This window comes from Panthera uncia (assembly GCF_023721935.1).
Source record: "Panthera uncia isolate 11264 chromosome A1 unlocalized genomic scaffold, Puncia_PCG_1.0 HiC_scaffold_16, whole genome shotgun sequence".
Classification (NCBI taxonomy): Eukaryota; Metazoa; Chordata; class Mammalia; order Carnivora; family Felidae; genus Panthera; species Panthera uncia.
Genome location: NW_026057576.1, coordinates 55,100,040 through 55,127,375, shown reverse-complemented (window position 1 = coordinate 55,127,375; position 27,336 = coordinate 55,100,040).

Here is a 27,336-nt window from a genome sequence, read left to right as displayed (position 1 = left end):
CTGGTAACCATCAGTTTGCTCCCTATAGTTAAGAGCCTTGTCTCTTGATTTGCCTCTCTCTCTTTTCTTCCCCTGTGTTCATTTGTGTTATTACTTAAATTCCACATACTAGTGAAATCATATGGTTTTTATCTTTCTCTAACTGACTTATTTTGCATAGCATAATACCCTCTAGCTCTATCCACATTGTTACTAATGGCAAGATTTCACTCTTTTTAATGTGTGAGTAATATTCCATTGTATATGTATACCACATCTTCTTTATTCATTCATCAGTTGATGAACTTGGGCTGTTTCCATAATTTGGCTATTGTAGATAATGCTGCCATAAACATTGGGGTGCCATGTATCCTTTTGAATTAGTGTTTTTGTATTCTTTGGGTAAATACTTAGTATTGCAATTGCTGACCATCCATAAAAATAAATTCAAAATGGATTAAAGACCAAAATGTGAGACATGAATTCATAAAAATCCTAGAGAACACAGGCAGATTTTTTACATCAACCATACCAACTTTATTCTAGATATATCTCCTGAGGCAAGGGAAACAAAACCAAAAATAAACAATTGGGACTTCATCAAAATAAAAAGATTTTGGGGCGCCTGGGTGGCTCAGTCGGTTGAGTGGCCGACTTCGGCTCAGGTCATGATCTCGCCGTCCGTGAGTTCGAGCCCCGCGTCCAGCTCTGTGCAGACAGCTCAGAGCCTGGAGCCTGTTTCAGATTCTGTGTCTCCCTCTCTCTGACCCTCCCCCGTTCATGCTCTGTCTCTCTCTGTCTCAAAAATAAATAAATGTTAAAAAAAAAATTAAAAAAAAATAAAAAAAAAATAAAAAAAAATAAAAAAAATAAAAAGATTTTGTACGGTGAAGGAAACAATCAACAAAATCAAAACGTCAACAAAAGGCAATCTATGTAATGGGAGAAAATATTTGCAAATGACGTATCTGATAAAGGATTAGTATCCAAAATATATAAAGAACTTATAAAATTCAGCAACCAAATAATAAAAAAATCCAAGTTTTAAAATGGGCTTTGTCAACTTCCTATGCAGTTTTTAAGCATGAATTATGATCTCTCACTCCATAGACAAAAAAACTATTTCAGATGGATTATAGAGTTACATATGACAAGTAACATAATAAATTTCCTAGAAAGTAGCAAATAAGAATATATTTATAATTATGGAACAGGCAGATATTTTTTAAAGTGATACAAAATCAGTAATCAAAGTAAAAATTAAAAATGTTACTACACTAGTGGTAAGAGCATATTTTTTTATCCAATTACCTGTAAGAAGGTAAAAAGGCAATCCATATTGTGGGAGAAGACATTTGCAGCACACAAATCTGATGATGATTTCACAATATATAAGGAACTCTTCTAAATATGTGAAAAACTCTTAAATAAATAAGGAAAAGTTCACCCAAGATAAGAGAAAAATGGGGAAAAGATTTAAACTTAAATAAGCACTTCACCACAGAAGATATCTAAACAGCCAATAAACACTAGAAATTGTGCACAACTTTCTTAGTCATCAGGGGATTAAAAACCTAAAATTAAAATCCTAAAATTGATACTGCTATGTACACAATAGAATGCATAAGAAAGACAAAAATGATAAATACTGGTAGATATGTTTGAGCAACTCAAACTCTTATAGGCTGTTTGTGGGGGGATGAATATAGTACTCCCCTATCTGCAGTGTCACATTTCACAGTTTCAGCTGCCTGTGGTCAGTCAAGAACAGCAAGCAGATGATCCTCCTCCTAACATATCATCAGAAAGTCAACAATAGTCAGTCATCATTCACCTCACTTCATCTCACCAGGTGGGCATTTGATCATCTCACATCATCACAAGAAGGGTGAGATCAGTGCAATAAGATATCTTTAGAGAGAAAGAAATTACATTCACATAATTTAACATAATATATCATTATAATTTTTCTATTTCATTATTAGTTACTATTGTCGATTTCTTACTGTGCCTAATTTATAAATTAAACTTTATCATAGGTGTATAGGAAAAAACATAGGGTATAGAGGGTTTGGTACTTCACATGGTTTCAGGCATCCACTGGGGATCTTGGAATGTGTCCCTCACAGATAAGGGGGACCTACTGTATTAGCACTTTGGCAAGCTATTTAGCAGACCCTACCAAAATGGAATATACTAAAACCTTTACCCAACAATTTGGTGCCTAGTACTACCAAATAGAAATGTGTTCCAGAGTTAACTAAATATAGGTGTCAGATTTTGACAGAACTATTAAAAATAGCCAAATTTTGGGAAAAAAATAAATATTACTCAATATTATAATGGATAATTATGCTATATCATATCCATTCAATGAATATTTAATGAATATATAGTACTAAGAGTGAACGTTAACTACGTGTAACAACATGGGTGAGTTTCATAAGTAAAATGTTGAGCTAACTAAGTCGCAAAAGAGCAATGCTGTGTAATTCTATTTTTATCCAAGATAAAATAGAGCAAAACATATTTAAACATACGTATGGTGGCAGAAATTAGGTTGGAGGTTATCTCTGGTGCACTGTAGTCTCAGAGGTTGCTGTCAGTGTTCTGTTTCTTTATCTGATTCTTGTTTACACGGTTGTGTTTACAAGGGCAAATTCATCAAACTCCATAGTGACGATTTGTACACTTTCTATATGGGGTGTTTACTTGAATAAAAATTTTAAATTGAAATTGAAAAAAATATTATTGGGAAGGGCCACAGACAGAAATCCCCAGGATTGTTGATCCAAACTCTTGCTTTAAAAATTCTGAAATCTGGGGCGCCTGGGTGGCTCAGTCGGCTGAGCATCTGACTTCAGCTCAGGTCATGATCTCAGGGTTTGTGAGTTCTAGCCCTGTGTCTGGCTCTGTGCTGACAGCGCTGAGCCTGGAGCCTGTTTTGGATTCTGTGTCTCCCTCTGTCTCTGCCCCTCCCCTGTTCACGTTCTGTCTCTCCCTCTCTCTCAAAAATAAGTAAACAAAAAAAAAATTTTTTTTAATTCTGAAATCCACCTGCCTCCTTAGCGCAGTAGGTAGTATATCAGTCTCATAAAAGTTCTGATATTCATGATTTCTTTTTTTTAAGTCAATCAAAGATGAATTTGGTGTAGTATTCTATCATTAAAATAAATAAGTTTGAGGTCATATCTGTCCAAATGCAAAAGAGCACAGTGGATGGGTGATTTATGTGTGTGTGTGTATATATATTTGAAAAAAGGTGAGTAGATTGATGTGATTAACTCATGAGTTTCGGAAATAAAAGATGGAAGTGATGAGGTCATGAAAAGGGAAAGATAGTTTGATTTCAAGTGATGAAAATGGAAAGGAAATTTACAGTCAAGTAATTGAGATCTTTGAATGCTATGTTAAAGAATTTGAACTGGGGGCGCCTGGGTGGCTCAGTCGGTTGAGCGCCGACTTCGGCTCAGGTCACGATCTCACGGTCAGTGAGTTCGAGCCCCGCATCGGGCCCCTGTGCTGACAGCTCAGAGCCCGGAGCCTGTTTCAGATTCTGTGTCTCCCTCTCTCTGACCCTCCCCCATTCATGCTCTGTCTCTCTCTGTCTCAAAAATAAATAAACGTTAAAAAAAAATATTTTGAACTGTATTTTGTAGATAAATGAGTCACCACAGAAAGTTTTTGAAAAGAAAAGTGACAGCATTTAACCTGTTTGTATGAAGATAACTCACGTGGCAATGTGGAGAACAGATTAAATAGGTTAGAATCCAGAAACTTGGCGATTATTTGGGTAGATACTGTAACAGATAAAGCAGATGATAAAAATCTGACATTAAACCTGATATTAACAAGAGGAAACATTACAAGAGAGAGGCAGAGAATTTTGCAAAATGTAGTGATGTAAGAGAACTGACAGAATTTAGCAAGTGTGTGGATATGGGAAATGGGAAAAAGTGAATGAAGTAAAATAGCTTTAATATTTCTAAATATTGTGAGAAAGTGAGAAAAGCAAGTACAGAATTTCAAAAGAATTAGTAAACAAAAAAGAAACACCTTTGGAGAGAAACTAATGAATTCATCCTAACATTGGAATTTGATATAATGGAGTTTGGAATAATGCTAGTGTGAACTGGCAACGGAGAGTGAGGTGTAGAAGCAGGTTTGGATGAAGGTGTGTATTTGGTCAGTCATGAACAGGATGTTTTGGTGCAAAGGTCATCTTTGAAACCATAGAGAGGCCCCTGGGTAGCTCAGTCAGTTAAGTGTCCATTCAAATCTTGGTTTTGGCTCAGGTCATGATCTCACAGTTCTCGTGAGTTTCAGCCCTGCATCAGGCCGTGTGTGGACTACATACAGCCTGCTTGGGATTTCTCTCTCTCTCTCTCTCTCTCTGTCTGTCTCTAAATAAACAAACAAACAAACATACATGATATTTTGTAAATTAAAAAAACGAAACCATAGAAATGATTTCCAGAATCTTCCTGTCAGACTGAATCTTTATCATCATAATTTCTCATTGTGTTATTTAACTTTGTTTTAGCCCACTTTATGTATACATTTCTAAATTCTCTATGCTGAAAGCAACATTTAACATTTATTTATATATTCTCCTATAGGATCCAACCTGGTGGTAGGGCCCAAAGTGATCAGTGACTACTAAATTTTTGGTGATTTGACCTTTTGGGTATGTGACAGCTCATGTTTTTATATTCATTATGAATTTTACAACTTTCAAATATTAATACTTTCAAATTTACAACTTTCAAATATATCATTCAACTTCTCAAAATATATGTAGCAGAACAATCTACATTATGTAATTTATTTTTATAATAGCAAATATGTTTCAACAATAGCTTTGAAAAAACCTGGATCCTCTAGTCAAAATTTGGTTACTATCAGTCTAGGGATACTGAGTTAATTTATGCCTTAATTATTTCCCACATGGATTATTGCATTAAGTTCCAACTATGTCTCTCTTCAGTCTGATTCTACATTTCCTTTTTCACTCTGTAGCCAACAATCTCCCTGTCTATAATTTATACTCTTTCTTCAATTTATACTCTTTCTTCAATTTATACTCTTTCTTCAATTTTTCCAGACATTCTTCTTATGATTATTCCACATCAGTGAAGTTTCTGTGGAATCCTATTATTAGGATTTAATGAATCAGTTGTAAAATAAGAAATGTGGCTTTAATGCAGGGATGGTGGCTATATTAGTTAGGGTTCTCTAGAGAAATAGAATCAACAGGAGATACACACACACACGCACACACACACACGTGTACATATACACACATGTATATATCAATAAAATATGAAGAGGTTAAGATATTTATTATAAGGAACTGTCTCACATAATTATGGAGGTAGAAAAGTCCCCTGATTGCCCTCTGTAAGCTGGATACCCAAGAAAGCTAGGGGTGTGATTCAGTCAGACCCAAAGGCCTGAGATTTGGGACCAATGAGGGTAAGAGATTGATGTCCAAAGTCAAGCAATCAGGCAGAAAAGGCCAAACTCTTCCTTCCTCTGCCTTTTTGTTCTATTCAGACCCTCAACAGATTGCATGATGTCCACCCACATCAGGGAGAGTAAACTGCTTTACTGAGTCCACTGATTCAAATGCTAATTTCACCCAGAAACACCCTCACGGACACACTCAGAAATAATGTTTAGCCAAATATCTGGGCACCCTGTGATCCAGTGAAGTTGACACATAAAATTAACCACCACAGTGGCTGTGCTCCAGAAGCTCATTACTAGGGATATTGTTTTATTATTTAGAAATCCCTTTTTTCCCCAGATTGTCAGAAAATGTGCTAGTCCACGTAAGTGATTTTTCCCGGAATAGAAACCTACCCTTTAAAATTAAACATTTAATGTGCTTTGGTTTAAACATTTTAATGGAAATTTTTCCAAACTGATTATACATGTTCTTGCCTTTTAAATAACATGTACTGAATATAATTTAACTTTTATGTAATGAGTTAGGTCCTTTATTACCAACATCAGCTGGCTGTAACTTCAAGATTATCTGTATCTACTTCTATCTGTATCTACTTCTTACCAATGCCACTTTACTGCACACAAGTAACATACATCATCTGGATTGCTATAATGCCTACTTTCTGATTTCTTAACTATTCCCCATACCCACTGCAGCCTGTTGTCCCAGAAACCAGAATGATCCTTTTAGCATTTAAGTCAGATCATGTCACTTCTGAGCTCAACATACTCCAATAAGTCCTATTGATTCTTACAACGGCCTACAAAACCTTACATGACTTGACTGCTCTTATCTCACTTTCTACTATTCTCTCAAGATATGAGTCATGTTCCCACCTTAGGGTCTTTGCACTAGCTGTATCTACTTACAATTTCTTCTACCCTTAACAATATTTTAATATATCTTGTAACCTTTGACACATGTACAACCACAACCACACACACACACACACACACACACACACACATACAAGAAAGACTTCTAATTTACTGCTGCTAATGTGCTACAGACTCAAATAGCAACTAAACAGCCTCATCCAAATGATGTCTAAAATTAGCATGCATACGCTCTGAATGGCAGCCTAAAGAACTTTTCTTTAAGGAAATTATATAATTTTTTGCATACGATTGAATGGTGTTCATGTTTTAAACTGCTCTAGATATTTGATATTACTGGAAAAGTCATCTCAACATAAGTGGGGTATTATTTTCTATGGCATGTAAGTGGCGCTGATGAAAACCATCAACGGAGCAGATAGGAAGGAAAAAAGCTTCATGTGTCAGTGATTCAGTCTTCTAGTAACATTGTTTCTATTTTTTATTTTAAATGTAATAAGCTTGTTGAGCCACGGAAGAATGCATTTGAGGTAAATCCAAGTCATTTATAATATTCTTATTAAAAAAATGAAACTGAAAACAAAACAGGAAACATAATGGGAAATGTTTACTTTTGTTTAAAGTATTAGAATCAATCCTATTTAGAAAGATGAAAACTGAATTATAAGGCATATAGAGATATTTAAGCATTAAGACTGAGGAAAAGATGGCTACTTTCATAATGAAAATTCTCACCTCATTCCTATATTAGTGTTAAATATCAAAATTAAATTAGTTACCTTCTTTTCATTGGAACTCTAATGAAGTGTTAACAGTGCCAAATGAGTACCATGATAATTTGTTGCATGATTTAATGTAAGCAACATTTTATTATTCTAACTTATAATAATAATAGTGATTCATTATATTTATATAAGTCCAACATCCAGAAGAAAATCCACAAGCATAAGTGACATATGTATTCAGAAACTCATCCAATAGCTGTAGGAATAAAGACATATGATAACTAAACATGCTATTGACTGAACAGAGATTGACAATATCTTGTGTTCATTGTTTGAATGGCTGTTTTAATTATTCTTGTTTCCTGCATAGGGAAACCCAGATAATAGATAATGAATTGAGCCCCCCCCAACATACAAACAAACAAACAAACGACAACAAACCAAAATCCAAAAAAGAAAAACAACAAACATTGCATTATATTGGATTTTATGATAGAGACACAGTCTTGGGTTGAAAGAGTAGCTAGTGGGAAATCTTCATACATAATACTTGCTACTGAATGACCCAGTGTCAAATATACTCCATAAGTAAAAATCATGTCTCTACAATAGCCATATGTTTTCAGCCCATTGTGTTATTTTATAGGAACCTCATTTATGTGTCATTCACCCTTGAGAGTAATTTATAGTAAGATAAAATGAAATTCATCTTCATTTCATCTGAAGAGATTGAGTAACTGGAAATCTGAGAGAATCTCATTTTGTCAGCGTATACCTATTTGGGAGCAGAATTTATCCCTGGAGATAAGCGCCCATTCCTAGAGATTATGGCATGAGTCAAGTCCAAAATACAAAAGTTGAATGCTATTCCTTGCTGTTATTTTCATCCTAAAGCATAAATACTGAGAAACAAGAAGGGTCACTTTTTTTTTTCTATAGAGAAGATGATGGGATTTCTAAAATAGAATGAGCACAAAACCTCCAATTGTTTTTTTTTTTTTTTTTCCTCTTTTCGTTTCAATCAGTGTAGCACTGAAATAATGGAAACTCTGTGGACTCCTCATCAAAATGGTCCTGAGTTAAGAATGTGGGCAGAAGCACCTTTCCTTTCTGGGTAGACCTTTGAGAATATGACTTTGCAGGATGAAGGAAAATGCTGCGAGGTTCTGATAAGGCCAGGTGACATTAGACACTTCATTAACTATCTGTGCTCAGTGCTGGTTAAGTAGGGATTTCTTCTATTGTGAATATTAAAATAAAATCAAAGCTCAAGCCACGACTGATTCCTTTATCACCTCTTCATCATACTCTTCATCATCATAGTTAACATTTATTTTGTCTATTTTTCACGCTGTTTCATACATTTAATTGCTTATCATATGTAGTCGAAATTCTATTGTATGTACTTGTTTAGCTTCTTTCACTTGTAATATATAGATAAGGTTCCTCCATGCCCTTCCATGGCTCAATAAATCATTTATTTGCTGAATAATATTTCTGTGTCTGGATGTACCAGAGTTTATCCATTCACCTACTGTAGGACATTTTGGTTGCTTCCAAGTTTTGGTAATTATGAATAAAGCTGTTTTACATATATGTGTGAAGGTTTTTCTGTGGACATAAATTTTCAACTTCTTAAGATAAAATATCAAGGACACTTTGATAGATCATATGGTAAGAATACTTTTATCTTCTGAATTAAACTGTAGAGAATTGGTATAATTTTTCCTTCAGTGTTTGGTGGAACTCATCAATGAATAAACAAAGCCTGATGCTTTCTGTTTTGGAAGTTTCTCCATTATTGAATCAGTTTCTTTAGTAAATAAAGTCCTATTCAGATTACCTGTTTCTTCTTGTGTAAGTGTTGGCAGTTTGTGTCTTTCAAGGTATTGATCCATTTATCTCTGTTATAAAATGTGCCGGGCATAGAGTTTTTTATAGAATTATTTTATTATCATTCTAGCGGCCATGGATTTGTAGTGATGTACCATCTTTCACTTCTAATATTAGTAATTTGTGTCTTTTCTGTTTTTTTCCTTAGACTGGCTAGATAGTGTATTGATCTTTTCAAAAAAATAGTTTTGGGTTTTGTTAATTTTCCCTATTGATTTCCTGTATTCGATTTAATTGATTTCTGCTCTAAATCTTATTATTTACTTTCTTGTGCTTTATTTGGATTTAATTTTCTCTTCTTTTTTAAGTTGCCTAATATGGAAACTTAAATCATGATCTTAAAACTTTTTTTAAATAATATAAGTATCCAAGGCTGTAAATATCCCTCTAAACACTACTTTTGCTGCATCCCACAAATTTTAATAAGTGACATTTTTATTTTCATTTAATTCCAAATGTTTTTTTCATTTCTCTTGAGGTGTCTTCTTTCACTCATGTGTTAAAGGTATATTATTTAATCTCTAAGTCTGTTGGTATTTTTGAGTTATCTTTCTGTTATTGATTTAATTGCATTGTGTCTAGTTTAATTGCATTGTGGTCTGAGAGCAGACATTATATGATTTCTATTATTTTAAATTTTTTAAAGTGTCATTTAGGGCCCAGAATATGGTCTATCTTGGTGAATGTTCCATGTGAATTTGAGAAGAATGTGCCTTCTGCTATTGTTAGATGAAGTACTTAAAATACATTTTTAAAATTTTTAATGAAAAAAAAATCAAGCATATACAAAAGTAGAAAGTACCTCTATTTACCCATTGCTTAACTTCAGCAAATATCACCCATCGTGATTTTCTATACACCACCTACCTCCCTCATCATAACATATCTTGAGTCATTCCCCAGACATCATTCCATCCATAACTTGCAAAATAATTTTAGCAAGAAACAAAGGTAACATTTTTCAGGGACTTTGTTCAGATATTAAACAATAATTTACTTCAGAAAGTATTATCATTAGATCTTACAAAAGTATAAATAAAGAAAAGAAGCACAGATATCTGGGAATTATCAACTATATGAATTTTACAAAGTTAGTTGTATTTTCTATTCTCTAGTTTACTTACCTGTAAGATAAGAAAAGCTTTGTAAACCTCACAATTTCTTATGAAGTTAAAATGGTAAAAGATGTGTGGATATCATATAAATAGTTGACTCAGTGTAACTGAATTTGAAGTAAAAGGGTGATTAAGAAATAGAGAACAGTATGTTATACTTATGCCTCTTTTGTGTATAGAATGGAAATACAGTCAAGTATGTAGAAATTGAGGAGCTATTTCATGGGTGACTTAATGCAGGAAGTTGACAAATTATTACAGAATTACCCAAATCAAATTTTCCAAGAAGGTAGTGTAGATTACTATACTGCTAGTTTTATATTTGAAGTTTTTATTACAATCATTTTGTAACCATATGGATTTTGAAGTGTTTGGCTTTTAATTTTTCCTTCTGTATATTGTAATAACTACTAGAGTCAGTATTAAAACTATAGTTTGTATGCTGCAATTTTCAATATCTTAGTAAAATTTTGATATCCACATCAGCATAAACTAATCATGAAAGTATAATCCACCTATATATATAATAGATAATAGCTTTTTCCATTTGAAAATTTATTACAAAGAAATTAGTTAAAACTAGAGTGTTGAAAATATAAAATAAAATTCAAATGAAAAGAACCATAAAAATAAATTAGAAATAAATTAGAAATACATTTTATCCCTGGAGCACCTGGGTGGCCCAGTCAGTTGAGCATCTGCTTGATGTCTGCTCAGGTCATGATCTCATGGTTTGTGAGATCTAGTCCCATGTCAGGAACTGTACTGACAGCTCAGAGCCTGCTTGGGATTCTCTCTCTCCCTCTCTCTCTTCCCTTCCCCCACTCATACTCTCTCTGTTTCACTCTCTCAAAATAAAAATAAATAAATAAATACTAAAAAAAGAAAGACAGAAATTTAATTCCTGAGAAAATGATCACAACTATTGAGAGTTTTGTTGTTCTGGAGCTATCCATTTTTGTGGCATTAAAAATATTTAAAATTTTTGTATACCAGAAAAATCCATGTGTAGTTCTCAGTGTATTTATTTTTTTTAAATATATATTAAAGATATATATATATGTATCATATATATATATATATATATATATAATATATATAATTTTTCCATGTATTTTTTTTTAATTTTTTTTTCAACGTTTTTTATTTATTTTTGGGACAGAGAGAGACAGAGCATGAACGGGGGAGGGTCAGAGAGAGAGGGAGACACAGAATCGGAAACAGGCTCCAGGCTCCGAACCATCAGCCCAGAGCCTGACGCGGGGCTCGAACTCACGGACCGCAAGATCGTGACCTGGCTGAAGTCGGACGCTTAACCGACTGCGCCACCCAGGCACCCCTCCATGTATTTTTAAAACATATATAACATATATGGGTACCCCAGTAATACAAAATAGCTTTTTAATATCGAAATGCTTTTTAATATAAATATTACATTGTTATTAGCCAAATAGGCATGGGATAGTGATATAAGGAATGAGTGTTTGATGGTAGTATTTTGTAGTGAAAGGATCACAGAAAAATGTGTACTAAATAACGTATGGAGGACAAATATGTTTAGGACTACATTTATAATGAAACAAATTATGGAGAGATTTTTTTTATTTTACTATATAAAAATAAAAATGTGGCTCTTTTATTTGTGAGATTTTGTTGCCCAAATCGTTTTCCATCTTTAAATTGTTAAAACATTTATCCAAACTCTTTCCTACACTGAGCAATGCTGTCCTCACTTGAGATAATACATATTTAGGTAATCTCTACCACACTTCTTTTTTCATATATGTGCTGACTTGCTTTCTATAAATAAAACCATGAAAATCCTTTGGTGGCTATATTCATTTTATTTGTGTTTTGAGAGGAGAAAAAGAGACAGGGAGCTCTTAACCAAGTATGATTGATATTCAACTTATGTGATCATGAATATCCCTTCTATATTTTATATATGAAATATTTCATAATATGACATTAAAATAGTAGTATTTTGCGTAGGGTATTATAGAACTGCACAGGTTGTACAATAGTATTTTGCTTTAGATTAAGACCTCAATTTAAATCAATGTGTGAATAAAGTATATACATACATATATACATGTACGTGTACATCATATATGTAAACATACAAAAATAATATTTACTAACTAAAGTGTTTTTCTAAACTTTGTATAGTTTGTATCTGTTAGGGTCAGGCGTAAGGCAGGGTAAAGATAAGAGTCAGGGGCTAAAAACTTTTAGCAGTCAAAGGCTTTACTGGGAACTAAGGTCTCGGGCGAGGTTCCTTGACTCAGGGAGAGAGAGAGAGAGGAGTCAGGGAAGTCGCCCCCGGGTGTGGTGGGGTGGGGTTTTTAAGCTGCAGCGGTTCCGGGTTTAGGTCCGGGTGGGCCTTTTTCGTGTCAGGTCTTGCTGTCGCTGGGTGATTGGTTGACCTCCAATTCGTTCTGGCACCTTACTAGGGGCTTTTCGTTGGGTTGCGCTGGCAAGACGGCTGTCCTCTCTACTGTGGTTCCAAGGACATACTAACAATATCCTTAGTCACTATATTTCTCTGTAGATATTGATTTGAATTTGTTGGATATAAAATTAAAAATGGGTATTTATATTTGAAAAATATTCCTTTATATTTGTAGCAATTAGATTATTACCAATTTGTACCAATTTGCTCAAAGTAAATAAATGCATAACCTAAAAAGAGTATCAAAGAAATAATTTGTAATAATTTGAGAATCATTTTTGATTATTTGATTCTGTGTTTAAACATTAATCTTTTGTAATTAACTATAAATGGTATGCTGTTGCAAAAAACTTTCTTAGACATCAAATATATTAGCATTGTGAAAGTTTCACATTCTAAATATATTAGTAATATTATAAGATGATATTAACTGCTTTCAGTAAATGAAATGACCTATTTGCATCTTTGAGGCCATTCAAGAAATACTGATTTTACAAAGTGTAAATTTTTACCTAAAATAGCAAGTTTCAAATATAAACATATTCACACTGACTGTGATATTAGGTAGTTACCTATACCACAGGTGTAAATGATAGGGCGTTACCTATGCCACAGGTGCTAATGCTAGAGATATATAGAAGTGTGTGTCAAAAAATTCCATATTCCATTCAGACTCTATCATAGTTTTCATTAACTCAAAATAGCTACTAAACCAAAGTTAAACTCTATAAAAGATGGCATCAAGATCTATCAGGCTCTGAGTTGTATGTATGATTTATGTGACTAAAATTAAACCTCAATGGAAAATAAAATCATAAACAAAGAGGGGGACATAGCTTCTTGTATATGAGTAGAATGATGATGGCTCATAAAACAGAGTTTTGCTACATGAGACAAATGCATAGCATTAATAACTTCAAAACATATCCAATAATTTAAAATGATATAATAATTATAAGTAAATTTCATCAGAGAATAAGGCTTTAAAAAGTTTACTATTATAATAAAAATGGAAGGAACTAGAGAATCAACCCTATCAACCAGATCTAATACTGTGATTTAATGTTTATATTCAAAGTTTTCTTGCAAATGATGATGGAACATGCAGAAATTTACAGTGGTTTAACTTATCACTGCCACCTATATGTCTCTGTCAATTAAACATATACTTTCAAACTAATAGAAGAGAACAACCAATTTATTTTTTCCTGAATTGTGTAGGAGGTATTGAATGCCATGTTCAAGAAGCCTTTCTGTTCTAACTCAGTATTATACAATTTGTTTTGTATATACCAAGAGGTAGAAGATTCACTATTTCCCCTTAGCTTATTTACAGGAGATTTTGATGTACTAAATCATTTTAAAAGTTAAAAATAGGGGCGCCTGGGTGGCGCAGTCGGTTGAGCGTCCGATCAACCTAGGTCACGATCTCGCAGTCCGTGAGTTCGAGCCCCGCGTCAGGCTCTGGGCTGATGGCTCAGAGCCTGGAGCCTGTTTCCGATTCTGTGTCTCCCTCTCTCTCTGCCCCTCCCCCGTTCATGCTCTGTCTCTCTCTGTCCCAAAAATAAATTAAAAACGTTGAAAAAAGAAAAATTAAAAAAAAAAAAGTTAAAAATAAATTTTCTTGAGGAATTTTATTTCTTTAATTTGCATCCAATAAAACTAATAATGACTATGTCTTTCAATTTGTTGCCACACAAAGCATAAAGCATTATTGTGTTGGGAAATCGTTTGATTTTGACTTAAAGGGAGAGTTCTTTTTTTTTAAATTGATTCCTGAGTTATTATAAATGATGCCTGTGCAATTATTCAATCAATCCAAAATCATGTAGCTAAATTAGTTCATGGTACAAATAAATATATTGAGCCAATTTTTTACATTGTTTTCTTTTTCTTTTTCTTTTTTTTTCTTTTTTCGTTTTTAAAGTAATCTCTATACCCAATGTGGGGCTTGAATTCATGATCCCAAGACCAAGAATCCCATGCTCTATTGACTGAGCCAGCCATGCACACCTTGAGCCAAAAGTTTTTTAACAGGATTTTTTTTAATCCAGTAATTTATTACAATACATATATGGACTTGAGCAAAAAAAAAAAAAAATTTAAGATTTTGACTATCATTTTAAAAGAAGGTAAATGGTTTTATATACTATATATTTAAATACACCTGTTAAGCATAAATTAATCTAGTCATAGAAATGGTATTATTGTAGTCATTCATTGAATTAACAAATACTTACTGGGTAAAATATTATTCTACTCCTTTGCTTGACACTGAGCTGGTGTTGGTGGAAAGCTGTCAGGATCCCTTTTCTCATAGAGCTTACCTCCTAGCTGTGCTCTTGGTAACTCATTCTGCCTCTGGGTCAATTCCAAATGACAATGATCTCATATATTTTCTCTTGAGAGTGAGGAGAGTGAGGGCAAAAAACACCATCATTGCCTTGAGATGAGGTCATTATGATTATGCCACACAAATCAGATTTTTATTCAAACTTTGACATAAAAGAGAAAGTTCTGCATTATATATATATATGTTTTACATTATATATATGTTTTATATATATATGTTTTATATTATATATAATATATATGATAAATATATTATATATGTTTATATATTTAATATATATTATATATGTAATATAATATTTTATATATATGTAAAATGAGAGAGAGAGAGAGACAAAGGTAGAGACAGAGACAAGAGACAGACCACAAGAATCAGAAGATATGGAAGTCAGAAGATATGGATATCTATTTTTGTGTAATAATCCAATGCTTTATTTAAGTTTGATTTGTCTTGTCATATTAGCGTGTGAACTGTATGGTCTTACTATCTACAGATCTGAATTTCAGATTTTTAGTTATCTTCATACCCCAAACTTTGGTTTCAGCAGTATTTCGTTTATTTAATATAATATTTATTTAAAGCAAATTTAAAGCAATTTTTAAAGCAAATTACATAAAGTGATATGTATTTAAAGCAAATACTTTTTCTTGCACTTTTGTTGAAATATTAAGACTCCAAGGTGATCAATATTAGTTAAATGTATCATAAATTAAGAGTATAGCCTTTAGTGTAAGAGTATGGATTTTATAATTAGATAAATGTAGATTTAAATCAGGTGTTCACCGATGACAACTGTGTGAATTAGACCCGTGTCTTAGACAGTAGTTACCTCACAGATGTGAAGAATTGCTAATAAGAATGTGATATATACACAAAGCTCCCAAAATTTTACTTACATACACACATAACAAACACAGAATTCAACACTTTGGAAGTGATTAAAGCTTGGACAAGAGTGAAATGCTTAAACAAAAAGAATTCTGAATGAACTTACTTGTCTGAGGCAAGGCAGTCCTAATTTTTCAACATGATACTTTTCTCAATACAGACATGTATTGAAAAGTCAAAAGGCATATGCAATTGCAGAGGGATATAACATTGATGTAATCATAAAGTTACATTTTTATGATTATAATGAAGTAATTTAGTAGAGAGGTAAAGGACATTTGGAGAAACTATTCTGATATGAATATTACTATAGCTCTTTATAGAGTTCTATTTCTCCATTATCTAGATATAAAGCATCTATTTACTGATACAGGTTAATGAGGACTTTGGTAAAGTGCTTATTTGTGGCTTTAAAACCTAATGGAAATTTACTATATCAAGTAATAGCACATAGTACCTTTCAAATAATATGAAATTTTCAGTTTACATGACAAACACAAATCTGCCCATGATCTTTCTTATTCAGTGATGAAAATGCTTTATCAAATGTAAAATATAGAAATATTTTGCATTAATATTTCTGAAAAAAAATAGTATGTAGGTGTAATTATACAACTCATGGAACTTATGATATAATAATGTTTCAAGACCATACTGCTCAGGAATTTTTGTTCATGATAGTATATACTAGGGATATAAATGCCATATCACACAGCAACATTAACACTGTGGGAAAGAAAGCAGGATCACATAACTGGAGGAGGAAAGAGAGAGAGAGAGAGAGAGATGGAAAAACCAAGAAAAAGTATAATCTAGTACTGACCTCTAAGATTTTGGGTAGCATTAAAAATATGAGAACTTTTTGGGTACCTGGGTGGCTCAATCAGTGAAGCCTCTGACTTTGGCTCAGGTCATGATCTCACAGTTTGTGAGTTTGAGCTCCGCATTGAGTTCTGTGCTGATAGCTCAGAGACTGGAGTTTGCTTCAGATTCTGTGTCTCTCTCTCTGTCCATCCCCCATACTTGCTCTCTCTCTCTCTTTCAAAAATAAATTAACATTAAAAAATGAGAACTTTGATTCACCTCAAGATTAAAGGAAAATACACAGACATGTATACATACATGTTTGGCAAGATATTACCCATTATCATGATACATAAAAATCTTCCATTCATTCAGTGATTAAAAACACAAATAGTATTCTTAGTGTTACTATCTCATTTATAATTATTTAATTACTTCCTACTCTGTGATGGAGACTGTCTTAAGTACTGAGAATATTGTGTTCAATGAAAAGATGTGGTCCATGCCCTCATAAAATTTTAAAACTTGTAGATGGGAAAGGTATCTACAACAGTCACAATAAGTGCCTATGTAATAGTTACAAAATGTGGGAGTGCTTTAAAGAAAAGTATGAAGCAAAATAAGAAATTATTACAACTAGACATCAAGGCAAAGGAGTGGGTCGTGGTCTGAGAAGATCTTTTGGTGAAAACAATACTTCCATTAGAAAAATTTTCCCAGGCAAAAGGGGCAGTGTATATAATGTCTCTAAATCTAAAAAGAACTTAATTCTTTGGAGGAATAGTATGAATGTGGCTGCGGGAGTGATCACAGGAGTGATATTACAGAGATTGGGGCCATCATCAAACACTTTGAGTAAGAAACCATGATAAAGATTTTATGTTTTAGCTAAAATGCAATTGGGAACTGTTAAAAGTTTCTGAGTAGGGCAGTGACCTTTTTTGATAAGCATATTAATAAGATCACCAAAACTGTGATCTTAAAGATCTTCTTTAAAGATCTAAAGTTCTTCTTTTTAAGAAGATAATTTTCAAATAACTCTATTTCACTTGAATATTGCATTCACAATACAAGAAACATATAACATAAAAAGCAAATAGGAAGTAGGAAGTTCTTGAAAGTCAAAAATATTTCTAAAATTAAATAAAAAATAATTGACAACTTGGAAAAGTCCAGATACATACTAAAGATGTAGAACAAAAGGATAACATGAGAGGAGACTAATTCATGAGAAATTCAATATACAACTAAATATGAACTCTAGATAAAGAGAGCAAAGAAAATAAAAGCTAATAGAAATTTCTCAGAAAGGTGTCTAGGCATAGACTTGACAACTGCCCAAAAGAGTAAATGACAAAAGATTTTGAAAGATAAAGGGTGGATTCTAAACCTTCACTAGCGAGTTTCCATACCAATTAATGAGAGTTACATTTGAGTCACATATCATAAACAGTGAAGTAGCTTGAGATCAAAGAAATTATAGCTTTATAGATCTGACAAAAAAAAGATCTCAGAAGAAAGGACTGAACTAAAATAAAGAATATAAGCAAGAAATTGAATATATATGAGTAAATCAGAGAAACAAAAAAAGTAAAAAAAAAATAATCTTTTTAGAAAAGTGTTTATTTATTTTGAGAGAGAGAGAGAGAAAGAGAGCACAAGTTGGGGAGGGGTACAGAGAGAGAGTAAGAAAGAGAGAGAATCCCAAGTAGGCTCCACACTGTCAGTGCAGAGGCAGACACAGGGCTCCATCCTATGAACAATGAGATCATGGCCTGAGCTGAAATCAAGAGTTGGACACTCAATCGACTGAGCTACCCAGGCACCCCAAAGAAAAATTATCTTATTAAACTAACCTATAGTAGTGCATAATTTGTAAAGAGTGATGGAATTAATGTCTTCCAAAGCTTTTGCATTGTTAAGGATAAAGATAATGAAATAACTTAAGTTTAGATTTTTAATCTCATTGACTTAAATATGCATGATAAAGTATCTAACATAACCACTAAAATTATAAAAATAGAATGCATAAAATCTAAAAGAGTAGATGGAAATTTGAAATAAGAGAAAAAAGTCCTATCAGAATAAGGCAAGAAAAGATTAAAAGCCTATGTAAAAAAGGACAAATGGAAGAGGAAAAATATGTAGGTAGAAATAAATCCAAACATATCAGGAATGATGATGAATGAAAACAATGTTTGCCAGTTAATATCTAAAGTTTGGCTGTGATACCCTATTTGTAAAAGCCCTAACTAATATATAAGAAATCAGAGATGATAGTAAAGATGACACCATATATATTCCAAATACCAAGAAAAAGGATTATTCATTTTAATATCAAACAAAGTGGATTAATGTCTCATAATATAACATATGAGCAAAAAGTAATCTAATTCTGATGAGATTTTGAAAAAAATCCATTGTATTATATGACATAAACATGTATGAATCAAATACTTGATGTTCAAGTAGACAAAATTATAGAACATAAAATATTGGAACATGACTGTGCAGCATCCAATGTTTAGAGAAAATGCATTATTCTTAAAGTACAGTTAATATGTATTACAATTGTTTAACACTTGTGAAGTATGGTATTGTAACTGATCATATGCTTGAGCCACAATACAATTTAACTTGGAAGTCAGTTTCAAATACATAGTGTAGAAATTTTAAAATGCACTTTCAAATATCACTAAATAGGGGCACCTGGGTGGCTTAGTTGGTTGAGCATCCGAATCCTGATCTCAGCTCAGGTCATGATGCCAGAGTGATGGGATCAAGCCCTGTGTTCAGCTCCATGTTGAATGTGAAGCCTGACTGGGATTCTTTCTCTCTCTCTCTCTCTGTCTCCCTCTCTACCCCCCCACCCCTGCCCCTCTGCCCTACTATAAATAAATAAATAAATAAATAAATAAATATCACCAAATGAACTTCTCTATATCACATAAATATGGAAGTCAATGGAAATACTACACATTAAGACAATGGATAAGGATATATTGAAGACAATTATGGATTTAGTATTTCTATTAGAAGAGCATAAAAAGATGAAAATAGTGAGCAGAACAGCTAACTGAGTTCTGGAAAAAAGATTAAATAAATCCAAAGAAGTTAGAAGCACCTTAACATGAGAGAGGAAATTAATAAATTAGAGAACAAAGTTTCAATGGAGAAAATAAAAACAAAAAGTTGACAATAAAGAAAAAAGCACCATTTGAAAAGAGTAATAAAAGTGATGTTTTTCTTGAGAATTCACTGAGGAAAAAATCAAGATAGATACATATTAAAATGAATAATGAAGTAAAACTCATATACTCATTATACACAGTATATACAATATAATCTTTAATTTGTTTCAAAGATGTATTTTTCAAAAAATGTTTTCATTTCTTATATATTCTCAAATTTTGGACATAAAACTATTTCTTTTATCTTTCCCCCTAGCTTTATTGAGCTAAAATTGACAAATATATTTTGTATATATTTAAAGTGTACAATGTGATGTTTTAAAATACATATACATTGTGAAATGATTACTATAATGAAGCTAATACATATCCATCACCTCACATTGTGTGTGTGTGTGTGTGTGTGTGTGTGTGTGTGTGTGGTGAGAACACTTAAGATCTACTCTCTGAGCAAATTTCAAGAATATAATACATATTTATTAACCATAGTTACCTAATATATATGTATGCATGTATGTATATATATTTATTTTCAGAAGAAACTCTCAGGTAAAGGACAAATGTTTTCATTATTTATCTCTGTAATCTGGACTGTGGGATGCTAAAAGCAGCCAAAGCTCTACCAGGGAAATCATGGAATACCTCTGATTTTACCACTCTGTACTCATCAAAGTTGAAAAGCAAGCAATTGAAGGATAGCTATTGTCCTTTGTTGCCATAAAAATGGAAAGTAAAGTTTTTCTTTCCTTTCTTGTACCTTATACTCACCAATTTCTTTATTGAGATATAATCAGGTAAGTTTATCTTTAAGGTAAATTTACCTTAAATTTAAGGTGTATTGCCTGTTGATTTGATACACTTATGTATTTAACTGTGATTACCACTGTAGCATTGTTTAACAGGCCATATCAATATCATTTCTTTTTTGTGGTGAGAACATTTAGGATCTCTTGCCAACTTTGAAGTACAGTATTGTTGACTATAATCACTAAGCTGTGCATTAGATCTCCAAAACTAATTCACCTTCTAACTACAGGTGTGTACCATTTCACGGAATCTGCCCAATTGCTCCACCCCTCAGCCCCTGGGAACCACCATTCCACTCTTTCTATGAGATCTGGTTATTTAGATTCCACGTATAAGTGATATGGAACATTATTTGTCTATCTCTGACTTGTTACTTAGCATATTGCCCTCAAGGTCTAGAAGTGTTTTTGTTCAAGAATTATAGCTGATGATAGCTCACAAATATAGATCGTTCTATACTAATAAAGCTAACCTTCAAATATTAAGGAGCTCAGAAAACAGTATAATTTTCTTATGAAAAAGAAATGCAACATAAAGAAGTAAACAATTATCAGTGGTGTTTTTGAAAGACAAAGAAAGAGAGGCTTTGAAGGGAAAAAATTGTGTAGATTATAATGTATATTCCATTATATTTTGAAGGCCTATAGAAGAGTGAATTGCTCTGTAAGGTTTCTTTGTTTGCCTCAACCATTCTCCCTGGCTTTCATTAGAGGCATGCTTTTGCCACCAAAAGATGACTTTTTTTCACCTGACAAGGGGATATTTTTCCTTGTATTTAAATAATTATAATTTTATACAAACTATGGACCTATTATTATGTTGCTACTGAAATAAATTCATGTCTTATAGTCTATATCTTAATTGTACGTGATAATATTATTGTATTAGTGTACACAATATAAGCTTATTATTTTAATCCTATGCTTATAAATTACTATAAAACAAAAATTTCCCTTCTCATTGCTAGTAATTTCAGCTAGTTTTCAATTGGCTTTCTTTGATATTGCTAATGCCTTAGTTTTAAAGTTGAATGAATGAGTGAATGAACAAATGAATGAACAAAAATATTATATGTGTAATAAGGCTTCCAGTAAGATTTTATGTGTATATGCACAGAAGAATATGAATATTTGTTAAACAGATATTCAAAATTCTTCTCAATGAAATTAAGAGTTGCATGTGCTGTGGTATCCTGGTGAGGGCAGCAAAAGATTCAGCCTAATTTTAAAAGGAGGTACTGTTCTATGCAAACTACAAGTCATTACAAAATCCAAAGTGCAGCTCTTCAATCCCAAAGGAAGTATTCAAAGACAAAAAAACTGTACTTTTCATCAAAACAATCACAGTATCATCACTGTTTTCTAAATCACAGTAGCTCTTGTATCTATTCATCCATTCATTCTTCATATAATTATATGTATATATACATATATACATATGTGTGTGTGTGTGTGTGTGTGTGTGTGTGTGTGTATACACACACACACATATATCTAAGTCACAAGCCTGCAGAATTTTAGGAACCACCTGAAAAGATATAAATACATCTGTAACTGAGAACTAAGAGGATGCACACTCTTACTAGTTATCACTAAATTACAATTGTTCTATGCAGCATATATTTTTTTCTAATTTATTGTCTATTTTCATAATTTGTTTAAAATATCAAACATCTTAAAATATTTTTTGTGATATATTTAGGTGGGTAAATGTAATAGCATGTTCTGGTATCTAATTGAAGGTATGGTCAGAAGAGAATCTGTTAAATTTATTTATTTTTTTAATTTCAATATACTAAAGCTAAATAGAAATATATTTTGATGGACTATAAACATGTTAACAGCTGAATCAACAATATTTATTGAGCAGATACTGCATTGTTTTAACAAATATTTATTTGATACTGACTCAGAGTAAAAATGAAATGATATAAATATAAGAAATCTTGGAAATGCATCATTTTATTGACTTGATGATTGTTTAGGAATTCATTGTACACATGAGTGGATTTTTTCTTAAGTTACACACCTTAACAGAAATGCAAGTTATTAGCTAGAATAATAGTAATGAAGAAAGGGCAGGTGGAATGAGGAGGAAGGCATGGAGAAACCTGTATGAGTTCCAACATGCTTTATTGGAGGTTTAACTCTGAAAAAATAGAAATGGTTCTAGAAACCTGAAATGGAATCTTAAAATTTTCAGACTTTTCAGTGAGATACTCTATGTTTCTAGTCACTTCGATGCTAATATCATATGTGGAAACATTCTTTCAACTGAAAATATTCCATTGGATGCTGACTAGTTCAGAGCATGTGTGCCTCACATGGTATCCTCTTAGTTTTTGTTTTAAAAAGTGATTTCCATATATGTTTAATTGATAGTATAATTTGAAATTTAAACACATACTTCCAGATGCTGAGGTTCAGAAATTACAAATTTGTTCTATATTCTGAGCCACTAAAGAAAAAATAAATTAACAATGTTATCTCATATTTGACACATACAATTACAAATTTGATGTTGTTTTTATTTTTATCATGAAAAATCAAATAATAAATATGTATTGTGACCTCGATATGAGTGAGGATAAAGCATAGTTCTATTTCAAAGCATCTATAACCTAGGCAAGAAAATCAGGCACAGATATTTTACAAACTAAAGAAAAATAAAATGTGAGATGAAATAATTCTTTTTTTTTTTTTTAAATATGAAATTTACTGTCAAATTGGTTTCCATACAACACCCAGTGCTCATCCCAAAAGGTGCCCTCCTCAATACCCATCACCCACCCTGCCCTCCCTCCCACCCTGCCCTCCCTCCCACCCCCCATCAACCCTCAGTTTGTTCTCAGTTTTTAACAGTCTCTTATGCTTTGGCTCTCTCCCACTCTAACCTCTTTTTTTTTTTTTTCCTTCCCCTCCCCCATGGGTTTCTGTTATGTTTCTCAGGATCCACATAAGAGTGAAACCATATGGTATCTGTCTTTCTCTGTATGGCTTATTTCACTTAGCATCACCCTCTCCAGTTCCATCCATGTTGCTACAAAAGGCCATATTTCATTTTTTCTCATTGCCACGTAGTATTCCATTGTGTATATAAACCACAATTTCTTTATCCATTCATCAGTTGATGGACATTTAGGCTCTTTCCATAAATTGGCTATTGTTGAGAGTGCCGCTATAAACATTGGGGTACAGGTGCCCCTATGCATCAGTACTCCTGTATCCCTTGGATAAATTCCTAGCAGTGCTATTGCTGGGTCATAGGGTAGGTCTATTTTTAATTTTCTGAGGAACCTCCACACTGCTTTCCAGAGCGGCTGCACCAATTTGCATTCCCACCAACAGTGCAAGAGGGTTCCTGTTTCTCCACATCCTCTCCAGCATCTATAGTCTCCTGATTTCTTCATTTTGGCCACTCTGACTGGCGTGAGGTGATATCTGAGTGTGGTTTTGATTTGTATATCCCTGATAAGGAGCGACGTTGAACATCTTTTCATGTGCCTGTTGGCCATCCGGATGTCTTCTTTAGAGAAGTGTCTATTCATGTTTTCTGCCCATTTCTTCACTGGGTTATTTGTTTTTCGGGTGTGGAGTTTGATGAGCTCTTTATAGATTTTGGATACTAGCCCTTTGTCCGATGTGTCATTTGCAAATATCTTTTCCCATTCCGTTGGTTGCCTTTTAGTTTTGTTGGTTGTTTCCTTTGCTGTGCAGAAGCTTTTTATCTTCATAAGGTCCCAGTAATTCACTTTTGCTTTTAATCCCCTTGCCTTTGGGGATGTGCCGAGTAAGAGATTGCTACGGCTGAGGTCAGAGAGGTCTTTTCCTGCTTTCTCCTCTAAGGTTTTGATGGTTTCCTGTCTCACATTCAGGTCCTTTATCCATTTTGAGTTTATTTTTGTGAATGGTGTGAGAAAGTGGTCTAGTGTCAACCTTCTGCATGTTGCTGTCCAGTTCTCCCAGCACCATTTGTTAAAGAGACTGTCTTTTTTCCATTGGATGTTCTTTCCTGCTTTGTCAAAGATGAGTTGGCCATACGTTTGTGGGTCTAGTTCTGGGGTTTCTATTCTATTCCATTGGTCTATGTGTCTGTTTTTATGCCAATACCATGCTGTCTTGATGATGACAGCTTTGTAGTAGAGGCTAAAGTCTGGGATTGTGATGCCTCCTGCTTTGGTCTTCTTCTTCAAAATGACTTTGGCTATTCGGGGCCTTTTGTGGTTCCATATGAATTTTAGGATTGCTTGTTCTAGTTTCGAGAAGAATGCTGGTGCAATTTTGATTGGGATTGCATTGAATGTGTAGATAGCTTTGGGTAGTATTGACATTTTGACAATATTTATTCTTCCAATCCATGAGCAGGGAATGTCTTTCCATTTCTTTATATCTTCTTCAATTACCTGCATAAGCTTTCTATAGTTTTCAGCATACAGATCTTTTACATCTTTGGTTAGATTTATTCCTAGGTATTTTATGCTTCTTGGTGCAATTGTGAATGGGATCAGTTTCTTCATTTGTCTTTCTGTTGCTTCATTGTTAGTGTATAAGAATGCAACTGATTTCTGCACATTGATTTTGTATCCTGCAACTTTGCTGAATTCATGTATCAGTTCTAGCAGACTTTTGGTGGAGTCTGTCGGATTTTCCATGTATAATATCATGTCATCTGCAAAAAGCGAAAGCTTGACTTCGTCTTTGCCAATTTTGATGCCTTTGATTTCCTTTTGTTGTCTGATTGCTGATGCTAGAACTTCCAGCACTATATTAAACAACAGCGGTGACAGTGGGCATCCCTGTCGTGTTCCTGATCTCAGGGAAAAAGCTCTCAGTTTTTCCCCGTTGAGGATGATGTTAGCTGTGGGCTTTTCATAAATGGCCTTTATGATCTTTAAGTATGTTCCTTCTCTCCCGACTTTCTCAAGGTTTTTATTAAGAAAGGGTGCTGGATTTTGTCAAAGGCCTTTTCTGCATCGATTGACAGGATCATATGGTTCTTCTCTTTTTTTTTGTTAATGTGATGTATCACGTTGATCGATTTGCGAATGTTGAACCAGCCCTGCATCCCAGGAATGAATCCCACTTGATCATGGTGAATAATTCTTTTTATATGCTGTTGAATTCGATTTGCTAGTATCTTATTAAGAATTTTTGCATCCATATTCATCAGGGATATTGGCCTGTAGTTCTCTTTTTTTACTGGGTCTCTGTCTGGTTTAGGAATCAAAGTAATACTGGCTTCATAGAATGAGTCTGGAAGTTTTCCTTCCCTTTCTATTTCTTGGAATAGCTTGAGAAGGATAGGTATTATCTCTGCTTTAAACGTCTGGTAGAACTCCCCTGGGAAGCCATCTGGTCCTGGACTCTTATTTGTTGGGAGATTTTTGATAACCGATTCAATTTCTTCGCTGGTTATGGGTCTGTTCAAGCTTTCTATTCCTCCTGATTGAGTTTTGGAAGAGTGTGGGTGTTTAGAAATTTGTCCATTTCTTCCAGGTTGTCCAATTTGCTGGCATATAATTTTTCATAGTATTCGCTGATAATTGTTTGTATCTCTGAGGGATTGGTTGTAATCATTCCATTTTCATTCATGATTTTATCTATTTGGGTCATCTCCCTTTTCTTTTTGAGAAGCCTGGCTAGAGGTTTGTCAATTTTGTTTATTTTTTCAAAAAACCAACTCTTGGTTTCGTTGATCTGCTCTACAGTTTTTTTAGATTCTATATTGTTTATTTCTGCTCTGATCTTTATTATTTCTCTTCTTCTGCTGGGTTTAGGCTGCCTTTGCTGTTCTGCTTCTATTTCCTTTAGGTGTGCTGTTAGATTTTGTATTTGGGATTTTTCTTGTTTCTTGAGATAGGCCTGGATTGCAATGTATTTTCCTCTCAGGACTGCCTTCGCTGCATCCCAAAGCATTTGGATTGTTGTATTTTCATTTTCGTTTGTTTCCATGTATATTTTAATTTCTTCTCTAATTGCCTGGTTGACCCACTCATTCGTTAGTAGGGTGTTCTTTAACCTCCATGCTTTTGGAGGTTTTCCAGACTTTTTCCTGTGGTTGATTTCAAGCTTCATAGCATTGTGGTCTGAAAGTATGCATGGTATAATTTCAATTCTTGTAAACTTATGAAGGGCTGCTTTGTGACCCAGTATATGATCTATCTTGGAGAATGTTCCATGTGCACTCGAGAAGAAAGTATATTCTGTTGCTTTGGGATGCAGAGTTCTAAATATATCTGTCAAGTCCATCTGATCCAATGTATCATTCAGGGCCCTTGTTTCTTTATTGACTGTGTGTCTAGATGATCTATCCATTTCTGTAAGTGGGGTGTTAAAGTCCCCTGCAATGACCACATTCTTATCAATAAGGTTGCTTATGTTTATGAGTAATTGTTTTATATATCTGGGGGCTCGGGTATTTGGCGCATAGACATTTATAATAGTTAGCTCTTCCTGGTGGATAGACCCTGTGATTATTATATAATGCCCTTCTTCATCTCTTGTTACAGCCTTTAATTTAAAGTCTAGTTTGTCTGATATAAGTATGGCTACTCCAGCTTTCTTTTGGCTTCCAGGAGCATGATAAATAGTTCTCCATCCCCTCACTCTCAATCTAAAGGTGTCCTCAGATCTAAAATGAGTCTCTTGTAGACAGCAAATAGATGGGTCTTGTTTTTTTATCCATTCTGATACCCTATGTCTTTTAGTTGGCGCATTTAATCCATTTACATTCAGTGTTATTATAGAAAGATATGGGTTTAGAGTCATTGTGATGTCTGTAT